This window comes from Triturus cristatus, chromosome 3_2 (assembly GCF_964204655.1).
Source record: "Triturus cristatus chromosome 3_2, aTriCri1.1, whole genome shotgun sequence".
NCBI classification, from domain to species: Eukaryota; Metazoa; Chordata; class Amphibia; order Caudata; family Salamandridae; genus Triturus; species Triturus cristatus.
Genome location: NC_140584.1, coordinates 1,182,395,554 through 1,182,416,586, shown reverse-complemented (window position 1 = coordinate 1,182,416,586; position 21,033 = coordinate 1,182,395,554). Strand labels below are relative to the sequence as shown.

The following is a 21,033-nucleotide window of genomic DNA, read 5'->3' as shown; positions in this document are numbered from 1 at the left end:
TAGGAGTGGACATCTGATGTCACCATGAGGAGATGAAGGTGGCAGACAGGTCATTCTCTGGAAAAGAAGCTACGTCCTCAGCACGCCCGCCTATCTCTGACATCATCAGGTGCTTCCCCTATCAGGAGTGATGCTGGGTGGGTAGGAGGAGACATCTAATGCACCAGGACGTGATGAAAGATGGAGGACAGGTCACACTCTGGAAAGGAAGCGATGTCCTCACGATCCCCCGCCTATCTCTGACATCATCAGGTAATGAAATGAAATGAAATGGAAATTTATAGAGCGCGAGACATTGACCCGAGGGTGTCAAGGCGCTTGCTAATTGAGAGCAGGATTTAGGCTAGGGGGTTCGCAGGTACTTTAAAGACTGAACAGCCAAGTCTTTAGAGCATTCCTAAAAGCTAACAGATGTGTTTCCTGTTTCAATCTTACTGGGAGAGAATTCCACAACCTAGTTGTGCCCACCAGAAAGCTTCTTCGCCCCCAGGAACAGTTTTTCACCCTGGGAACAATAAGGTTGTGGGCAGAGGATGAGCGAAGACAGCGGGCTGGGACATAGGGTAGCAAATTCCATTTTAGAAAGCCCGGTCCTGAGTCCTGTTTGGTCTTAAAGACAATACATAGAGCCTTAAACTCAATACGCCTTTTTATTGGCAGCCAATGTAAATTCTTGAGCACCTTTGACACAGATTTGTGTCTTGGGCTTCCTCTATCACCAATGAAGCTGGGTGGGTAGGAGGGGACATCTGATGTCACCAGGAGGTGATGAAGGTGTAGGACAGGTCACACTCTGGAAAGGAAGCTACGTCCTCAGCACGCCCTGCCTATCTCTGACATCATCAGGTGCTTCCTCCATTAGGAGTGATGCTGGGTGGGTAGGAGGGGACATCTGATGTCACCAGGAGGTGATGACTGAAGAGGACAGGTCGCACTCTAGAAAGGAAGCACTTTCCTCAGCACGCCCTGCCTATCTCTGACATCATCAGGTGCTTCCTCCATTAGGAGTGATGCTGGGTGGGTAGGAGGGGACATCTGATGTCACCAGGAGGTGATGACTGCAGAGGACAGGTCGCACTCTAGAAAGGAAGCGCTGTCCTCAGCACTCCCTGCCTACCTCTGACATCATCAGGTGCTTCCTCCATTAGGAGTGATGCTGGGTGGGTAGGAGGGGACATCTGATGTCACCAGGAGGTGATGACTGCAGAGGACAGGTCGCACTCTAGAAAGGAAGCGCTGTCCTCAGCACACCCTGCCAGGGGCACTCCTCTTTGGACCTTGGTGTGAGCCCTTCTTAGTGGACACGACTTCTAGTACCAATCCTACGCTAGACTGGGCGCACTCCTCTTTGTATCAAGGTGTGAGACCTTATTAGCGGACACAGCTTCTAGTACCAATCCTGCGCTAGACAGGGGCACTCCTCTTTGGACCTTGGTGTGAGCCCTTCTTAGCGGACACGGCTTCTGGTGCCAATCCTACGCTAGACGGGGCGCACTCCTCTTTGTACCGTGGTGTGAGCCCTTCTTAGCGGACACGGCTTCTAGTACCAATCCTACGCTAGACGGGTGCACTCCTCTTTGAACCGTGGTGTGAGCCCTTCTTAGGGGACACGGCTTCTAGTACCAATCCTACGCTAGAAGTGACGCACTCCTCTTTGCACCGTGGTGTGGGCCCTTCTTAGCAGACACGGCTTTTAGTACCAATCCTACGCTAGATGGGGCGCACTGCTCTTTGTACCGTGGTGTGAGCCCTTCTTAGCGGACGCGGTTTCTAGTACTAATCCTACGCTAGACGGGTGCACTCCTCTTTGAACCGTGGTGTGAGCCCTTCTTAGCAGACACTGCTTCTAGTACCGATCCTATACTATATGGGGCACTCCTCTTTGTACCGTGTTGTGAGCCCCTCTTAGCAGACACGGCTTCTAGTACCAATCCTACGCTAGATGGGGCGCACTCCTCTTTGTACCGTGGTGTGAGCCCTTCTTAGCGGATGCAGCTTCTAGTACCAATCCTACGCTAGACGGGTGCACTCCTCTTTGAACCGTGGTGTGAGCCCTTCTTAGGGGACACGGCTTCTAGTACCAATCCTACGCTAGATGGGGCGAACTCCTCTTTGTACCGTGGTGTGAGCCCTTCTTAGCGGACACGGCTTCTAGTACCAATCCTACGCTAGACGGGTGCACTCCTCTTTGTACCGTGGTGTGAGCCCTTCTTAGCGGACACGGCTTCTAGTACCAATCCTACGCTAGACAGGTGCACTCCTCTTTGAACCGTGGTGTGAGCCCTTCTTAGCGGACAAGGCTTCTAGTACCAATCCTACGCTAGACGGGTGCACTCCTCTTTGCACCGTGGTGTGGGCCCTTCTTAGCGGACACAGCTTCTAGAACCAATCCTACGCTAGACGGGGCGCACTCCTCTTTGTACCGTGGTGTGAGCCCTTCTTAGCGGACACGGCTTCTAGTACCAATCCTACGCTAGACGGGTGCACTCCTCTTTGAACCGTGGTGTGAGCCCTTCTTAGCGGACAAGGCTTCTAGTACCAATCCTACGCTAGACGGGTGCACTCCTCTTTGAACCGTGGTGTGAGCCCTTCTTAGCGGACACGGCTTCTAGTACCAATCCTACGCTAGAAGTGACGCACTCCTCTTTGCACCGTGGTGTGAGCCCTTCTTAGCGGACACAGCTTCTAGTACCAATCCTACGCTAGACGGGGCGCACTCCTCTTTGTACCGTGGTGTGAGCCCTTCTTAGCGGACACGGCTTCTAGTACCAATCCTACGCTAGACGGGTGCACTCCTCTTTGCACCGTGTTGTGAGCCCCGCTCTTAGCAGACACGGCTTCTAGTACCAATCCTACACTAGACGGGTGCACTCCTCTTTGAACCATGGTGTGAGCCCTTCTTAGCGGACAAGGCTTCTAGTACCAATCCTACGCTAGACGGGTGCACTCCTCTTTGCACCGTGGTGTGGGCCCTTCTTAGCGGACACAGCTTCTAGTACCAATCCTACGCTAGACGGGGCGCACTGCTCTTTGTACCGTGGTGTGAGCCCTTCTTAGCGGACCCGGTTTCTAGTACTAATCCTACGCTAGACGGGTGCACTCCTCTTTGAACCGTGGTGTGAGCCCTTCTTAGCAGACACTGCTTCTAATACCGATCCTATACTAGATGGGGCACTCCTCTTTGTACCGTGTTGTGAGCCCCTCTTAGCAGACACGGCTTCTAGTACCAATCCTACGCTAGATGGGGCGCACTCCTCTTTGTACCGTGGTGTGAGCCCTTCTTAGCGGACACGGCTTCTAGTACTAATCCTACGCTAGACGGGTGCACTCCTCTTTGAACCGTGGTGTGAGCCCTTCTTAGCGGACAAGGCTTCTAGTACCAATCCTACGCTAGACGGGTGCACTCCTCTTTGCACCGTGGTGTGGGCCCTTCTTAGCGGACACAGCTTCTAGTACCAATCCTACGCTAGACGGGGCGCACTCCTCTTTGTACCGTGGTGTGAGCCCTTCTTAGCGGACACGGCTTCTAGTACCAATCCTACGCTAGACGGGTGCACTCCTCTTTGAACCGTGGTGTGAGCCCTTCTTAGCGGACAAGGCTTCTAGTACCAATCCTACGCTAGACGGGTGCACTCCTCTTTGCACCGTGGTGTGGGCCCTTCTTAGCGGACACAGCTTCTAGTACCAATCCTACGCTAGACGGGGCGCACTCCTCTTTGTACCGTGGTGTGAGCCCTTCTTAGCGGACACGGCTTCTAGTACCAATCCTACGCTAGACGGGTGCACTCCTCTTTGAACCGTGGTGTGAGCCCTTCTTAGCGGACACGGCTTCTAGTACCAATCCTACGCTAGAAGTGACGCACTCCTCTTTGCACCGTGGTGTGAGCCCTTCTTAGCGGACACGGCTTCTAGTACCAATCCTACGCCAGAAGTGACGCACTCCTCTTTGCACCGTGGTGTGAGCCCTTCTTAGCGGACACGGCTTCTAGTGCCAATCCTACGCTAGACGGGGCGCACTCCTCTTTGAACCGTGGTGTGAGCCCTTCTTAGCGGACACGGCTTCTAGTACCAATCCTACGCTAGACGGGGCACACTCCTCTGTGTATCAAGGTGTGAGCCCTTCTTAGCGGACGCAGCTTCTAGTACCAATCCTACGCTAGAAGTGACGCACTCCTCTTTGCACCGTGGTGTGAGCCCTTCTTAGCGGACACGGCTTCTAGTACCAATCCTACGCTAGAAGTGACGCACTCCTCTTTGCACCGTGGTGTGAGCCCTTCTTAGCGGACACGGCTTCTAGTGCCAATCCTACGCTAGACGGGGCGCACTCCTCTTTGTACCGTGTTGTGAGCCCTTCTTAGCGGACACGGCTTCTAGTACCAATCCTACGCTAGACGGGTGCACTCCTCTTTGAACCGTGGTGTGAGCCCTTCTTAGGGGACACGGCTTCTAGTACCAATCCTACGCTAGATGGGGCGCACTCCTCTTTGTACCGTGGTGTGAGCCCTTCTTAGCGGACACGGCTTCTAGTACCAATCCTACTCTAGACGGGTGCACTCCTCTTTGAACCGTGGTGTGAGCCCTTCTTAGCGGACACGGCTTCTAGTACCAATCCTACGCTAGACGGGTGCACTCCTCTTTGAACCGTGGTGTGAGCCCTTCTTAGCGGACACGGCTTCTAGTACCAATCCTACGCTAGACGAGGTGCACTCTTCTTTGTACCGTGATGTGAGCCCTTCTTTGCGGACACAGCTTCTAGTACCAATCCTACGCTAGACGGGGCACTCCTCTTTGGACCGTGGTGTGAGCCCTTCTTAGCGGACACGGCTTCTAGTACCAATCCTACGCTAGACGGGTGCACTCCTCTTTGAACCGTGGTGTGAGCCCTTCTTAGCGGACACGGCTTCTAGTACCAATCCTACGCTAGACGGGTGCACTCCTCTTTGAACCGTGGTGTGAGCCCTTCTTAGCGGACACGGCTTCTAGTACCAATCCTACGCTAGACGGGGCACTCCTCTTTGGACCGTGGTGTGAGCCCTTCTTAGCGGACACGGCTTCTAGTACCAATCCTACGCTAGACGGGTGCACTCCTCTTTGAACCGTGGTGTGAGCCCTTCTTAGCGGACACGGCTTCTAGTACCAATCCTACGCTACACGGGTGCACTCCTCTTTGCACCGTGGTGTGAGCCCTTCTTAGCGGACACTGCTTCTAGTACCAATCCTACGCTAGACAGGTGCACTCCTCTTTGAACCGTGGTGTGAGCCCTTCTTAGCAGACACGGCTTCTAGTACCAATCCTACGCTAGACGGGTGCACTCCTCTTTGAACCGTGGTGTGAGCCCTTCTTAGCGGACACGGCTTCTAGTACCAATCCTACGCTAGACGGGTGCACTCCTCTTTGAACCGTGGTGTGAGCCCTTCTTAGCAGACACGGCTTCTAGTACCAATCCTACGCTAGACGGGTGCACTCCTCTTTGCACCGTGGTGTGAGCCCCTCTTAGCAGACAAGGCTTCTAGTACCAATCCTACGCTAGAAGTGACGCACTCCTCTTTGCACCGTGGTGTGGGCCCTTCTTAGCGGACACAGCTTCTAGTACCAATCCTACACTAGACGGGGCGCACTCCTCTTTGAACCGTGGTGTGAGCCCCTCTTAGCAGACAAGGCTTCTAGTACCAATCCTACGCTAGACGGGTGCACTCCTCTTTGCACCGTGGTGTGGGCCCTTCTTAGCGGACACAGCTTCTAGTACCAATCCTACGCTAGACGGGGCGCACTCCTCTTTGTACCGTGGTGTGAGCCCTTCTTAGCGGACACGGCTTCTAGTACCAATCCTACGCTAGACGGGTGCACTCCTCTTTGAACCGTGGTGTGAGCCCTTCTTAGCGGACACGGCTTCTAGTACCAATCCTACGCTAGAAGTGACGCACTCCTCTTTGCACCGTGGTGTGAGCCCTTCTTAGCGGACACGGCTTCTAGTACCAATCCTACGCCAGAAGTGACGCACTCCTCTTTGCACCGTGGTGTGAGCCCTTCTTAGCGGACACGGCTTCTAGTGCCAATCCTACGCTAGACGGGGCGCACTCCTCTTTGAACCGTGGTGTGAGACCTTCTTAGCGGACACGGCTTCTAGTACCAATCCTACGCTAGACGGGGCACACTCCTCTGTGTATCAAGGTGTGAGCCCTTCTTAGCGGACGCAGCTTCTAGTACCAATCCTACGCTAGAAGTGACGCACTCCTCTTTGCACCGTGGTGTGAGCCCTTCTTAGCGGACACGGCTTCTAGTACCAATCCTACGCTAGAAGTGACGCACTCCTCTTTGCACCGTGGTGTGGGCCCTTCTTAGCGGACACAGCTTCTAGTACCAATCCTACGCTAGAAGTGACGCACTCCTCTTTGCACCGTGGTGTGAGCCCTTCTTAGCGGACACGGCTTCTAGTGCCAATCCTACGCTAGACGGGGCGCACTCCTCTTTGTACCATGTTGTGAGCCCTTCTTAGCGGACACGGCTTCTAGTACCAATCCTACGCTAGACGGGTGCACTCCTCTTTGAACCGTGGTGTGAGCCCTTCTTAGGGGACACGGCTTCTAGTACCAATCCTACGCTAGATGGGGCGCACTCCTCTTTGTACCGTGGTGTGAGCCCTTCTTAGCGGACACGGCTTCTAGTACCAATCCTACGCTAGACGGGTGCACTCCTCTTTGAACCGTGGTGTGAGCCCTTCTTAGCGGACACGGCTTCTAGTACCAATCCTACGCTAGACGGGTGCACTCCTCTTTGAACCGTGGTGTGAGCCCTTCTTAGCGGACACGGCTTCTAGTACCAATCCTACGCTAGATGGGGCGCACTCCTCTTTGTACCGTGGTGTGAGCCCTTCTTAGCGGACACGGCTTCTAGTACCAATCCTACGCTAGACGGGTGCACTCCTCTTTGAACCGTGGTGTGAGCCCTTCTTAGCGGACACGGCTTCTAGTACCAATCCTACGCTAGACGGGTGCACTCCTCTTTGAACCGTGGTGTGAGCCCTTCTTAGCGGACACGGCTTCTAGTACCAATCCTACGCTAGACGAGGTGCACTCTTCTTTGTACCGTGATGTGAGCCCTTCTTTGCGGACACAGCTTCTAGTACCAATCCTACGCTAGACGGGGCACTCCTCTTTGGACCGTAGTGTGAGCCCTTCTTAGCGGACACGGCTTCTAGTACCAATCCTACGCTAGACGGGTGCACTCCTCTTTGAACCGTGGTGTGAGCCCTTCTTAGCGGACACGGCTTCTAGTACCAATCCTACGCTAGACGGGTGCACTCCTCTTTGAACCGTGGTGTGAGCCCTTCTTAGCGGACACGGCTTCTAGTACCAATCCTACGCTAGACGGGGCACTCCTCTTTGGACCGTGGTGTGAGCCCTTCTTAGCGGACACGGCTTCTAGTACCAATCCTACGCTAGACGGGTGCACTCCTCTTTGAACCGTGGTGTGAGCCCTTCTTAGCGGACACGGCTTCTAGTACCAATCCTACGCTAGACGGGTGCACTCCTCTTTGCACCGTGGTGTGAGCCCTTCTTAGCGGACACTGCTTCTAGTACCAATCCTACGCTAGACGGGTGCACTCCTCTTTGAACCGTGGTGTGAGCCCTTCTTAGCGGACACGGCTTCTAGTACCAATCCTACGCTAGACGGGTGCACTCCTCTTTGAACCGTGGTGTGAGCCCTTCTTAGCGGACACGGCTTCTAGTACCAATCCTACGCTAGACGGGTGCACTCCTCTTTGAACCGTGGTGTGAGCCCTTCTTAGCAGACACGGCTTCTAGTACCAATCCTACGCTAGACGGGTGCACTCCTCTTTGCACCGTGGTGTGAGCCCCTCTTAGCAGACAAGGCTTCTAGTACCAATCCTACGCTAGAAGTGACGCACTCCTCTTTGCACCGTGGTGTGGGCCCTTCTTAGCGGACACAGCTTCTAGTACCAATCCTACGCTAGACGGGGCGCACTCCTCTTTGAACCGTGGTGTGAGCCCCTCTTAGCAGACAAGGCTTCTAGTACCAATCCTACGCTAGACGGGGCGCACTCCTCTTTGTACCGTGGTGTGAGCCCTTCTTAGCAGACACTGCTTCTAGTACCAATCCTACGCTAGACGGGTGCACTCCTCTTTGAACCGTGGTGTGAGCCCTTCTTAGCGGACACGGCTTCTAGTACCAATCCTACGCTAGACGGGTGCACTCCTCTTTGCACCGTGGTGTGAGCCCTTCTTAGCAGACACTGCTACTAGTACCAATCCTACGCTAGACAGGGCGCACTCCTCTTTGGACCGTGGTGTGGGCCCTTCTTAGCGGACACGGCTTCTAGTCCCAATCCTACGCTAGACGGGTGCACTCCTCTTTGAACCGTGGTGTGAGCCCTTCTTAGCAGACACTGCTTCTAGTACCAATCCTACGCTAGACGGGGCGCACTCCTCTTTGGACCGTGGTGTGGGCCCTTCTTAGCGGACACGGCTTCTAGTCCCAATCCTACGCTAGACGGGTGCACTCCTCTTTGCACCGTGGTGTGAGCCCTTCTTAGCGGACACGGCTTCTAGTACCAATCCTACGCTAGAAGTGACGCACTCCTCTTTGCACCGTGGTGTGGGCCCTTCTTAGCGGACACAGCTTCTAGTACCAATCCTACGCTAGACGGGGCGCACTCCTCTTTGAACCGTGGTGTGAGCCCTTCTTAGCGGACACGGCTTCTAGTACCAATCCTACGCTAGACGGGTGCACTCCTCTTTGCACCGTGGTGTGGGCCCTTCTTAGCGGACACAGCTTCTAGTACCAATCCTACGCTAGACGGGGCGCACTGCTCTTTGTACCGTGGTGTGAGCCCTTCTTAGCGGACGCGGTTTCTAGTACTAATCCTACGCTAGACGGGTGCACTCCTCTTTGAACCGTGGTGTGAGCCCTTCTTAGCAGACACTGCTTCTAGTACCGATCCTATACTAGATGGGGCACTCCTCTTTGTACCGTGTTGTGAGCCCCTCTTAGCAGACACGGCTTCTAGTACCAATCCTACGCTAGACGGGTGCACTCCTCTTTGCACCGTGGTGTGAGCCCTTCTTAGCAGACACTGCTACTAGTACCAATCCTGTGCTAGACAGGGGCACTCCTCTTTGGACCGTGGTGTGGGCCCTTCTTAGCGGACACGGCTTCTAGTACCAATCCTACGCTAGACGGGTGCACTCCTCTTTGCACCGTGGTGTGAGCCCTTCTTAGCAGACACTGCTACTAGTACCAATCCTGTGCTGGACGGGGGCACTCCTCTTTGGACCGTTGTGTGGGCCCTTCTTAGCGGACACGGCTTCTAGTCCCAGTCCTACGCTAGACAGGGCGCACTCCTCTTTGGACCTTGGTGTGAGCCCTTCTTAGCGGACACGGCTTCTAGTACCAATCCTACGCTAGACGGGGCGCACTCCTCTTTGGACCGTGGTGTGAGCCCTTCTTAGCGGACACGGCTTCTAGTCCCAATCCTACGCTAGACGGGTGCACTCCTCTTTGAACCGTGGTGTGAGCCCTTCTTAGCAGACACTGCTTCTAGTACCAATCCTACGCTAGACGGGGCGCACTCCTCTTTGGACCGTGGTGTGAGCCCTTCTTAGCGGACACGGCTTCTAGTCCCAATCCTACGCTAGACGGGTGCACTCCTCTTTGAACCGTGGTGTGAGCCCTTCTTAGCAGACACTGCTTCTAGTACCAATCCTACGCTAGACGGGGCGCACTCCTCTTTGGACCGTGGTGTGAGCCCTTCTTAGCGGACACGGCTTCTAGTACCAATCCTACGCTAGACGGGTGCACTCCTCTTTGCACCGTGGTGTGGGCCCTTCTTAGCGGACACAGCTTCTAGTCCCAATCCAACGCTAGACGGGTGCACTCCTCTTTGAACCGTGGTGTGAGCCCTTCTTAGCGGACACGGCTTCTAGTACCAATCCTACGCTAGACGGGTGCACTCCTCTTTGAACCGTGTTGTGAGCCCCTCTTAGCAGACACGGCTTCTAGTACCAATCCTACGCTAGATGGGGCACTCCTCTTTGCACCGTGGTGTGAGCCCTTCTTACTGAACACGGCTTCTAGTACCAATCCTGCGCTAGAGAGGGGCACTCCTCTTTGCACCGTGGTGTGAGCCCTTCTTAGCAGACACTGCTACTAGTACCAATCCTGTGCTAGATGGGGCACTCCTCTTTGGACCGTGGTGTGGGCCCTTCTTAGCGGACACGGCTTCTAGTACCAATCCTACGCTAGATGGGGCACTCCTCTTTGCACCGTGGTGTGAGCCCTTCTTAGCAGACACGGCTTCTAGTACCAATCCTACGCTAGACGGGGCGCACTCCTCTTTGGACCGTGGTGTGAGCCCTTCTTAGCGGACACGGCTTCTAGTACCAATCCTACGCTAGACGGGTGCACTCCTCTTTGCACCGTGGTGTGGGCCCTTCTTAGCGGACACAGCTTCTAGTCCCAATCCAACGCTAGACGGGTGCACTCCTCTTTGAACCGTGGTGTGAGCCCTTCTTAGCGGACACGGCTTCTAGTACCAATCCTACGCTAGACGGGTGCACTCCTCTTTGAACCGTGTTGTGAGCCCCTCTTAGCAGACACGGCTTCTAGTACCAATCCTACGCTAGATGGGGCACTCCTCTTTGCACCGTGGTGTGAGCCCTTCTTACTGAACACGGCTTCTAGTACCAATCCTGCGCTAGAGAGGGGCACTCCTCTTTGCACCGTGGTGTGAGCCCTTCTTAGCAGACACTGCTACTAGTACCAATCCTGTGCTAGATGGGGCACTCCTCTTTGGACCGTGGTGTGGGCCCTTCTTAGCGGACACGGCTTCTAGTACCAATCCTACGCTAGATGGGGCACTCCTCTTTGCACCGTGGTGTGAGCCCTTCTTAGCAGACACTGCTACTAGTACCAATCCTGTGCTAGATGGGGCACTCCTCTTTGGACCGTGGTGTGAGCCCTTCTTAGCCTTATATATGAGAAGCCTAGATGATGACAGCGTAGAGACAGGTGGTAGTGGAGGGTCCCACACACCACAGGCCGACGCTAAAAGCCATGTGTCCCATGAGTGATGGCACCAGAGGGCGCTGAATGATGCCCGGATGTGCCAGTAAGAGAAGGGGGGTTATACCTCCTGACTGCTTGCTGGTGACGAGGTGAAAGGTGATGGGGCCCATGAACGGCCGACCGTCCTAGGGTCTCCCCATTCCAGGAGCGGCCTGTGCATGTAAGAGCAGTGAGGCGGTGTGGGGACTCGACAGACGACGACGAAGGAAAATTAAATCGAAATAACCCCCCCCCCCCACCACCCCCCACCCCATAGGTCCTGCCTAAACGGGCCGCCCCTGCCCCATTCATCCTCCCCACCATGATCCTTTACCACCAGCCAGGCTCTGTTACCTGAACGTTGGGGGGGGGGGGGGGGGGGAGCTGTCTTTACCATAGTGTTTTGATAGAGGCTGTGGCCCTTTTTATTTCAGATGGCAACTGCGGGCTTGTAACATAGATGTCATATAGGGGTCACCAGGGGTCGCAGCTGCGACCCCTGGCTTGCCCCTCACGACTCCTAACACTGCTGTTCGACCCCTGGCCTCAGACAAAAGGGGCATCCCGTCCTTATGGACGTTGGTTGGGGCTCTTGTTTCCAATGTTGTATTACATTAATAGTGAAATATTCATTAAATAAATTAAAATTAAAAGTGTAACATAGAATGGTGAAGTATTAACTGGAATATGACCATACCTGGCGGTTGAGGTAAGTAAAAAAGGCTTTTTAATGTCCGTTGTGTGCATGCTTGCAGGCGAGGGGGTGCTTATATCTAATTGTGTAGGTATGTGTTAGTATGTGTGTGTGAGTGAAAGTAAAGGTCAAATGGCCTGCGATGTCACTTCCGCTACCCCTGTCATTTCGGTGAATTGAGGGACATGATTTGTAACTGCCTCTCTGGTCACTACTCAGTTTCTACTTTCTATGGCCAGTGGCCACACTGCACCTCATTCTCGGGTCTTTTAATGTTTACAATTGTTGTTGCTCACAAAGTCTGTGAAGTGTTAAATACAACAGTCTACGTACCTCAGCGTGCGGCGTGCACTGCAGTAATGTAATTAAACCGTTACATATGTAATATACCTGAAAGACGACTTAAGGCCAAAGAGTTAACCCTCTTTCATTTCACGGAATCTAATACATTATTTACTAAAGCACAGAAGGTAGGTGCAAAGAGACATTCAACTTTTTGTTCTAGAGAAATACGAACAAAGTATTACTTCTTGTCCCTTGCTATGATGAGCTGGCGATTTTATCTCCTTTTTAATATATTTTATGAAAAGGTAATGTTCACCTCACTAATATTTAATTCATCATGGCCATAGATACTTTCCATGGGGGCATGTGTGCTAACAGAACTCTATACACTGGAAATAAAAAACGTTTCCTAGAAGACTTCTAGCTTCTGATTAGGAATAAATATATTTTCCTGCGAGACTTCTAGCTTCTGGTTAGGAATAAAGATCTTTTCCTGTGAGACTTCTAGCTTCTGGTTAGGAATAAAGAACTTTTCCTATAAGACTTCTAGCTTCTGGTTAGGAATAAAGATCTTTTCCTGTGAGACTTCTAGCTTCTGGTTAGGAATAAAGAACTTTTCCTATAAGACTTCTAGCTTCTGGTTAGGAATAAAGAACTTTTCCTATAAGACTTCTAGCTTCTGGTTAGGAATAAAGATCTTTTCCTGTGAGACTTCTAGCTTCTGGTTAGGAATAAAGAACTTTTCCTATAAGACTTCTAGCTTCTGGTTAGGAATAAAGATCTTTTCCTATAAGACTTCTAGCTTCTGGTTAGGAATAAAGATCTTTTCCTGTGAGACTTCTAGCGTCTTGTTAGGAATAAAGATCTTTTCCTGTGAGACTTCTAGCTTCTGGTTAGGAATAAAGATCTTTTCCTGTGAGACTTCTAGCTTCTGGTTAGGAATAAAGATCTTTTCCTGTGAGACTTATAGCTTCTGGTTAGGAATAAAGAACTTTTCCTATAAGACTTCTAGCTTCTGGTTAGGAATAAAGATCTTTTCCTGTGAGACTTATAGCTTCTGGTTAGGAATAAAGAACTTTTCCTATAAGACTTCTAGCTTCTGGTTAGGAATAAAGATCTTTTCCTGTGAGACTTCTAGCTTCTGGTTAGGAATAAAGATCTTTTCCTGTGAGACTTATAGCTTCTGGTTAGGAATAAAGAACTTTTCCTATAAGACTTCTAGCTTCTGGTTAGGAATAAAGATCTTTTCCTGTGAGACTTCTAGCGTCTTGTTAGGAATAAAGATCTTTTCCTGTGAGACTTCTAGCTTCTGGTTAGGAATAAAGATCTTTTCCTGTGAGACTTCTAGCTTCTGGTTAGGAATAAAGATCTTTTCCTGTGAGACTTATAGCTTCTGGTTAGGAATAAAGAACTTTTGCTGTAAGACTTTTCGTTTATAGTAAGAAATATAGACCTTTTCCTTTAAGGCTTCCTACCTTCCGGCCTCAGTAGAAGGGAGATCTCATATTCCATAGAGTTTTGTGGTTAAACACATCCTTGGATACGCCCCCCTGCTGCTCATGTAGTGCGCATTAAGGACTGTCGGATCCGTCTCCTCCTATGGTTATATGGGGATACCACGCATACCTGGCTGCTTTCCTTGTTACTCAATCATTCCATATATCTAATTACTTAGATAGCCAGGCCTTGAGTTTCAAGAACCATTTCAGAAGCGGTGTCGCCAAATGTGGCCACACTCTGGAACCCTTAGCTGTGTAACCCCGCACCCACCACACCCGAGTCCGAATTCATCCCATGTGCCTGGACTGGACAGTGCTGCACAAATATTTTAGAACCTCAACCCAATTTTTACAACAACCAACTTTTGTGACCCATCTAGCTTTAATGGATATGAAGCAGGTGATTTTTTTAATGTAACTAAAGCTTCAATTAGTGGCCACTGCCATTTATATATGGCGCATTGAATATATAAATGGCCACCCAATTTGCACAGACGTACCGTTTTACTGATAAAACCATATTGAGCACAAACGATAAGGTGCGCGAATCGGGTACCAGTGACTATTTCTCATTTGGTATTACTAAGTACGGTGCCGTGGTCCTATTAACATCTCTGCATCACACTTCACAATTGCAAACCAATGTGCTGCCTTTTTGCTTTCCTAACTGCTGAATGTACACATTTCATTTGCATGTAAATACGTGTGGTTGTGTGTTACAAAATATGACTTCCTACAGCATTTCCCGCCACAAGATTGTTAGATTATTCACTTTACTTTTCTTTCTCTCATTGCAAAGTGAGGAGTCTGTAAACACCAATCCCCGTGTTAAGATAAGTAGGCAGCTACTTGCCACCAACCATCTGCTGGTGGCCCAGCAGGGGTGCGACCCACAGTGTGGGAAGCTTTGGACTAGATAATCCTGAGAGCTCTGATCGAAGAGGATTGGTCGACACCTCCAGCAGGGGTGTGGCTTGCCCTTTCTTTTCAAGCCCTTTACCCCTAGCAGTGGCATGAGGGCTTGTTGGGGAGAGGATTGGTCGACACCTCCAGCAGGGGTGTGGCTTACCCTTTCTTTTCAAGCCCTTTACCCCTAGCAGTGGCTTGAGGGCTTGTTGGGGAGAGGATTGGTCGACACCTCCAGCAGGGGTGTGGCTTACCCTTTCTTTTCAAGCCCTTTACCCCTAGCAGTGGCTTGAGGGCTTGTTGGGGAGAGGATTGGTCGACACCTCCAGCAGGGGTGTGGCTTACCCTTTCTTTTCAAGCCCTTTACCCCTAGCAGTGGCTTGAGGGCTTGTTGGGGAGAGGATTGGTCGACACCTCCAGCAGGGGTGTGGCTTACCCTTTCTTTTCAAGCCCTTTACCCCTAGCAGTGGCTTGAGGGCTTGTTGGGGAGAGGATTGGTCGACACCTCCAGCAGGGGTGTGGCTTACCCTTTCTTTTCAAGCCCTTTACCCCTAGCAGTGGCATGAGGGCTTGTTGGGGAGAGGATTGGTCGACACCTCCAGCAGGGGTGTGGCTTACCCTTTCTTTTCAAGCCCTTTACCCCTAGCAGTGGCATGAGGGCTTGTTGGGGAGAGAATTGGTCGACTCCTCCAGCAGGGGTGTGCATTACCCTTTCTTTTCAAGCCCTTTACCCCTAGCAGTGGCGTGAGGGCTTGTTGGGGAGAGGATTGGTCGACACCTCCAGCAGGGGTGTGGCTTACCCTTTCTTTTCAAGCCCTTTACCCCTAGCAGTGGCATGAGGGCTTGTTGGGGAGAGGATTGGTCGACACCTCCAGCAGGGGTGTGGCTTACCCTTTCTTTTCAAGCCCTTTACCCCTAGCAGTGGCATGAGGGCTTGTTGGGGAGAGGATTGGTCGACACCTCCAGCAGGGGTGTGGATTACCCTTTCTTTTCAAGCCCTTTACCCCTAGCAGTGGCATGAGGGCTTGTTGGGGAGAGGATTGGTCGACACCTCCAGCAGGGGTGTGGCTTACCCTTTCTTTTCAAGCCCTTTACCCCTAGCAGTGGCATGAGGGCTTGTTGGGGAGAGGATTGGTCGACACCTCCAGCAGGGGTGTGGATTACCCTTTCTTTTCAAGCCCTTTACCCCTAGCAGTGGCATGAGGGCTTGTTGGGGAGAGGATTGGTCGACACCTCCAGCAGGGGTGTGGATTACCCTTTCTTTTCAAGCCCTTTACCCCTAGCAGTGGCATGAGGGCTTGTTGGGGAGAGGATTGGTCGACACCTCCAGCAGGGGTGTGGCTTACCCTTTCTTTTCAAGCCCTTTACCCCTAGCAGTGGCATGAGGGCTTGTTGGGGAGAGGATTGGTCGACACCTCCAGCAGGGGTGTGGATTACCCTTTCTTTTCAAGCCCTTTACCCCTAGCAGTGGCTTGAGGGCTTGTTGGGGAGATGAGGCCGCACAACATTTGCAGAGCCCCCAAGTGTCCCAGTTCTGTATCTGAGTAGCTCATCCAGGCCAGGATTTTTCTTTGATTTCTGGGATTTGTAGTCATGCTGACCAGAATATTAAATCAGGACAACAAATCCCAGAATACAGAGGAAACTTAAGTTTCTGATGAGAACCTGTGACCTGCAAGTTTGAGGGAGATCTACTGTGAGCGTTCAACCCGCTCAGCTATCTCAACAGCATCTAAGGCAGACTCCTCTCTGAGCCAAAGTTCAACCAGTACTGTAACCGAAATGCATCATTTCTGGCAAGAAAATATATTTTTATTTTAGCTCCGCACACCCTTCCTGTCTGCCCACCTTCCTGTCTCCTGTGAGTTTTCCTGTAAGATGAGTGAGCTCACAGTGAACTGGAGGGGTCAAGAGAGAAAAGGCTCTTAGGTTTAAATATATTGTTCTCATATTTTTGAATATATATTTGATGTGTTTGTTCAGAGTTTCTCCTTTATAGGGAATGCTGCCAGCAAATTATACACATTTTTTTATCAGCTCAAACATAAACCTGTCCTGCCACCTTATATTAGGCGCTGTTGCACATTTCTGCCCCCTGATGGCGTATCTTGACCCTAAGACTATCTCCTGGCAAAATAAAGAAAGTTGCTGAAGTCATGGCGCCAAGGAGAAACACAACGTTGCAAAGGGAACCACATCTTCAAGTCTGTCCTAAATCTAGGTAGGTTGGAAGCCTGCCCACGACGCGGAGGCAGACACTTCCACTTCAGGGCAGCAGCCACTGAGACGACGCGGACAGAGGTTCTAGGGCAGAATCTAGGGTGCTTCGATCTGTAGAGGCGCGTGGGCAGGGACAGACGAAGCGAGTGCTAGGAGGGAACGCTTAGTACAAAAAATAGTTTCGTGCACACGTCGCCTCTCACTGTCCGGATTCCCATCCCCACATGCTGTCTGTCCTCTACTGTGCACTGTCCACTCCTTTATTTCACAGATATGTTCTTAATTCTCCAGAAATTGTGAGATGTATTTCAGCAAAACATAAATCTGTCTACTGTAGTGCCCCAGGTGAATATAAAAGGCACTTGTCCTGCCTTTTGCAATAATGTGGTGCTACCACTAAGTGGCGCTCTAGCCACTGCTGCCTTCCTTCACCTTTGGCTGAGCTGGTGCTGCTCCAGGTAGAGGTATTGCCAGCAAGAATGCCCCTTACTGCATTATCGTTGTCCACCCAGGTGCTGGGGAGAGCGTGCGACAGAAGCCTTCCTATGGTACACGGGAGCCTGTAGAACCCTGTATAAGAGCCTGTCTCTAATTTCCTTATTAGAGGCGACTTGTGACTTTAAACAAATGCTCAAGTGTAATAAGTAATTACAGGTAAGTTCTGATTACTGTAACAAGTAATTACAGTTGAGTTCTGATGTCAAAGTGCCTTGCTCTGTAAAAATGGTGATAATTTTGGGCAGATTATTGGACTCCTGGCATGAACGGGCTACACCTGGCACAAAGGAGGCAATTGTTGGCAGATTGCGATACTTCCTGAAAAGATGGAGCCCACCGCTATCGTGATATGGGTCCTGGCATAATCATTATTTACAGTGCATTGTGTGCATTTCTGGTACGAGGAGGCCCACGCTCGCATACTGCTGGCGCTCTGACATTGGCCATAATAGTTGCCACTCTTACCATATTAGAATTTATAAACATTCAAATTAATTTAAAAAAAAGATGCATGTATCCAAAGTCTTCAAAAAGACAATAAAATCAAGACCTTATATATAGGGTCCCCCTACCCCGCCACCCTATATGTTGTTTGTATTTTTATTCAGTACACGAGACTGACTCCCCAAGTCTGCAAGATTCATTGTTAATGTGAGGCAGCCTATCACATTTTATCTTGTAATCTGCTGATCCCAGAGTACTCTTGCGTCTCTTTATGTACATACATTTCGAACCTTAATTGCTCAAAAACGACTGGATCGATTTACACAAAATGCGCGCGTGTGGGGTAAAGCTCTCGCTTTCTGCCAGATTTGGTGTTATTCCGTTCAGCCGTTTTTGCGTTATCGCTGTTCAATTCTCCGATTGAAGATGGCGTGGGCAAAAAGCGGTTTTCCCGCCGGCAGTTTGACGGAGCACTACAAAACTTTCCAGGAAGTCGCTGAGTTGACTTAATCTTATTTGAGGAAAGTGTTGTGAAGATTCTTCTAACGGTCCTAAAGTTATTAGCAAACCAAAAAAATCAACTTCCTCTGAAAACTGGTCCTAATTATAATTACACAGTAGAGGCTGCAACTTTGTAACATATATGTTGATCAGCCCGGTGCTATAAAATACCTTGCCACCACCTAGCCCACCTATGATCAGGTGCATAACCTTTTAGCCGTTGTTAATTTTTTTTAATAGAAAAAAAGCACTATTTCACCACCATTTTTTCAAAGTTTTCTTGGGGTGGCAATGAGTGATCCCGAAAACTTCTTGGGAGGCACGCCATGAAAGGTGAAGGATATGTCAACAATACCGCCTTTAAATATAGCCTTTTAGTCAATATATGTAAAAATAGTTCCGCGACATTTACGATTTGGCCCTCTTTTGCAAATATTACTTACGGGGATGGGGGAACCCCCAAAGGACCTTTAGCACACAGTAAGCTGGCTTACTGTATGATATTCAACACAATGGAACAGATTTGGATGTCGGCCAGAGTTGCCTCCGACTGACCTCCCAGCGTATGTTAAACTGACCAACCTCAAGTCGGCAGTTCCGACATCGCTATTTGAATGCGACCGCACACGGTGCGGTCGCAAACTTCCATTTCGCAATAGGAGCTTGTGCTGCGGGCTGAAACTGCGCGTAGCACAAGCTCCTATTAAAAAATTGAAGTTTTTGCACATCGCTGCACTGTGTGGCAGTGCAGGGATGTGAAGGGGGGCACCACTGGAGCCCCCAAGGGCCACAACCAGAGGGCCATGGGAAAGGGGGCACTGCTAGGGGCCCCCAAAGACACTTTCCGACAGCAGTTCCATGTTGGAAAGGTCAACATAGAACTGCTGTTTGAAAAGTGCCATCATAATCCCGCCGGTGGAAACGCCGTCCCTGAGGGATTATGACTGAGGCCCTTCCGGCTGGCCAACGGGCTCGGAACTGAGTCGGTATCCCCGGCGGGTTACACTCTGACCGCTGTCTTTGTTACACGGCGGTCAGAATCTAAACCTTAGATGTCGGTCAGAGATCCTCCGACCAGCCGTCCGAGGCTTTCCGAGAGACATCCAAATCAGGCCCAGGGTGTTTTAAAGTGTCAAGCATGCTTCTCTGTGTGTTGCCATCTTGGCGACGTCATGCCAGCAGCCTGCAGTAAAGTGCTCGAGGGCGCTCTGTGTATCAAGTGCTCTGCGGTGAACCCAAGCTTAGGAAATGTAAACACATTTTATGTGGCAGACGAGTGTGTGGGCTGCTTCTCGAAACTACTGTACACTTGAAAAGAGCCCACCTTATATGGTCCCTTGATCGGACTGATCTAGGAATTCCCTTTGGACATGGTGTACACTTTGACATCACACGATAACTTCTTTCACTCAGCACCCCAGAGCACTTCCCAGAATGCGTCTGTTCTGCCAGCGGAGCCAGCTGCCCACCATCAGATACATGGCAGCAGACACCAGTCTCCTCTGGCAGAACAGACTCACTGCTGTGCAGTTCCAGCCTTTATAAGTGTATTTCATGATTTGGCGTCTAAGGACAGCATGTAAGTGAAAGCGTTACTGACTTGCACATTCCACGCATGCCATTAGCAGCTGCAGTGCAAGGAGCTTCAACAGAGCAAAAAGTTACAGTGTTTGACCCAGCAGCAGTGCAAGCTTCCACCTCTACAAACAAACACACACGTATAATGGACAGCATCAGCGGTGCGAGCGTCATTCACAATCACAGAACAGTTACAGTACAAGCAGCAGCAGTGCAAGCTTCCACCTCTACAAACAAACAGACAGATAATGGACAGCATCAGCGGTGCAAGCTTTGTTCACAATCACAGAACAGTTACAGCGTAGGCACCAGCAGCAGTGCGAGCTTCGTTCATAATCACAGAACAGCTACAGTACAAGCAGCAGCAGCAGCAGTGCAAGCTTCCACCTCTACAAAAAACACACACAGATAATGAACAGCATCAGCGGTTCAAGCTTCGTTCACAATCACAGAACAGTTACAGCGTAGGCAACAGCAGCTGTGCAAGCTTCCACCTCTACAAACAAACACACACGTATAATGAACAGCATCAGCGGTGCAAGCTTCGTTCACAATCACAGAACAGTTACAGAGTAGGCACCAGCAGCCGTGCAAGCTTCGTTCACAATCACAGAGCAGTTACAGTATAAGCAGCAGCAGTGCAAGCTTCCACTTCTACAAACACACATGGATAATGGCCAGCATCAGCAGTGCAAGCTTCGTTCACAATCACAGAACAGTTACAGCGTAGGCACCAGCAGTCGTGCAAGCTTCCATCTCTACAAATAAACACACATGGATAATGGACAGCAGCGCAAGCTTCGTTCACAATCACAGAACAGTTACAGCGTAGGCACCAGCAGTTGTGCAAGCTTCCATCTCTACAAATAAACACACATGGATAATGGACAGCATCAGCAGTGCAAGCTTCGTTCACAATCACAGAACAGTTACAGCGTAGGCACCAGCAGCCGTGCAAGCTTCCATCTCTACAAACAAACACACATGGATAATGGCCACCATCAGCAGTGCATGCTTCGTTCACAATCACAGAACAGTTACAGCGTAGGCACCTGCAGTACTTACACAGAAACACACAGAGAGAAGGTGCAGCATGACCCTCAGCAGTGCAAGCATCACTAACATACAAACACACTAACATACACAGACCAATTTCAGCAGAGGGCGTAGCAGCGCAAGCTTTTACCCATACATACACAAACACAAATACACACACACACACACACACACACACACGCACGCACACACAAGGTACAGCATAACCCTCAGCAGTGCAAGCATCACTAACATACACACACCAGTTACCGCACAGGCAGCAGCGCAAGCTTTTATCCCCACACACA

The 21,033-nt window shown here is 50.9% G+C and overlaps 1 protein-coding gene across 2 annotated transcripts in view; it reads left to right on the top strand.

Moving 5' to 3' along the window:
* PRKAG3 (protein kinase AMP-activated non-catalytic subunit gamma 3) overlaps positions 1-21,033 on the top strand; it is a 389,089-nt gene that overhangs the window by 151,545 nt on the left and 216,511 nt on the right. The gene's annotated exons all lie outside the window — the stretch shown is intronic.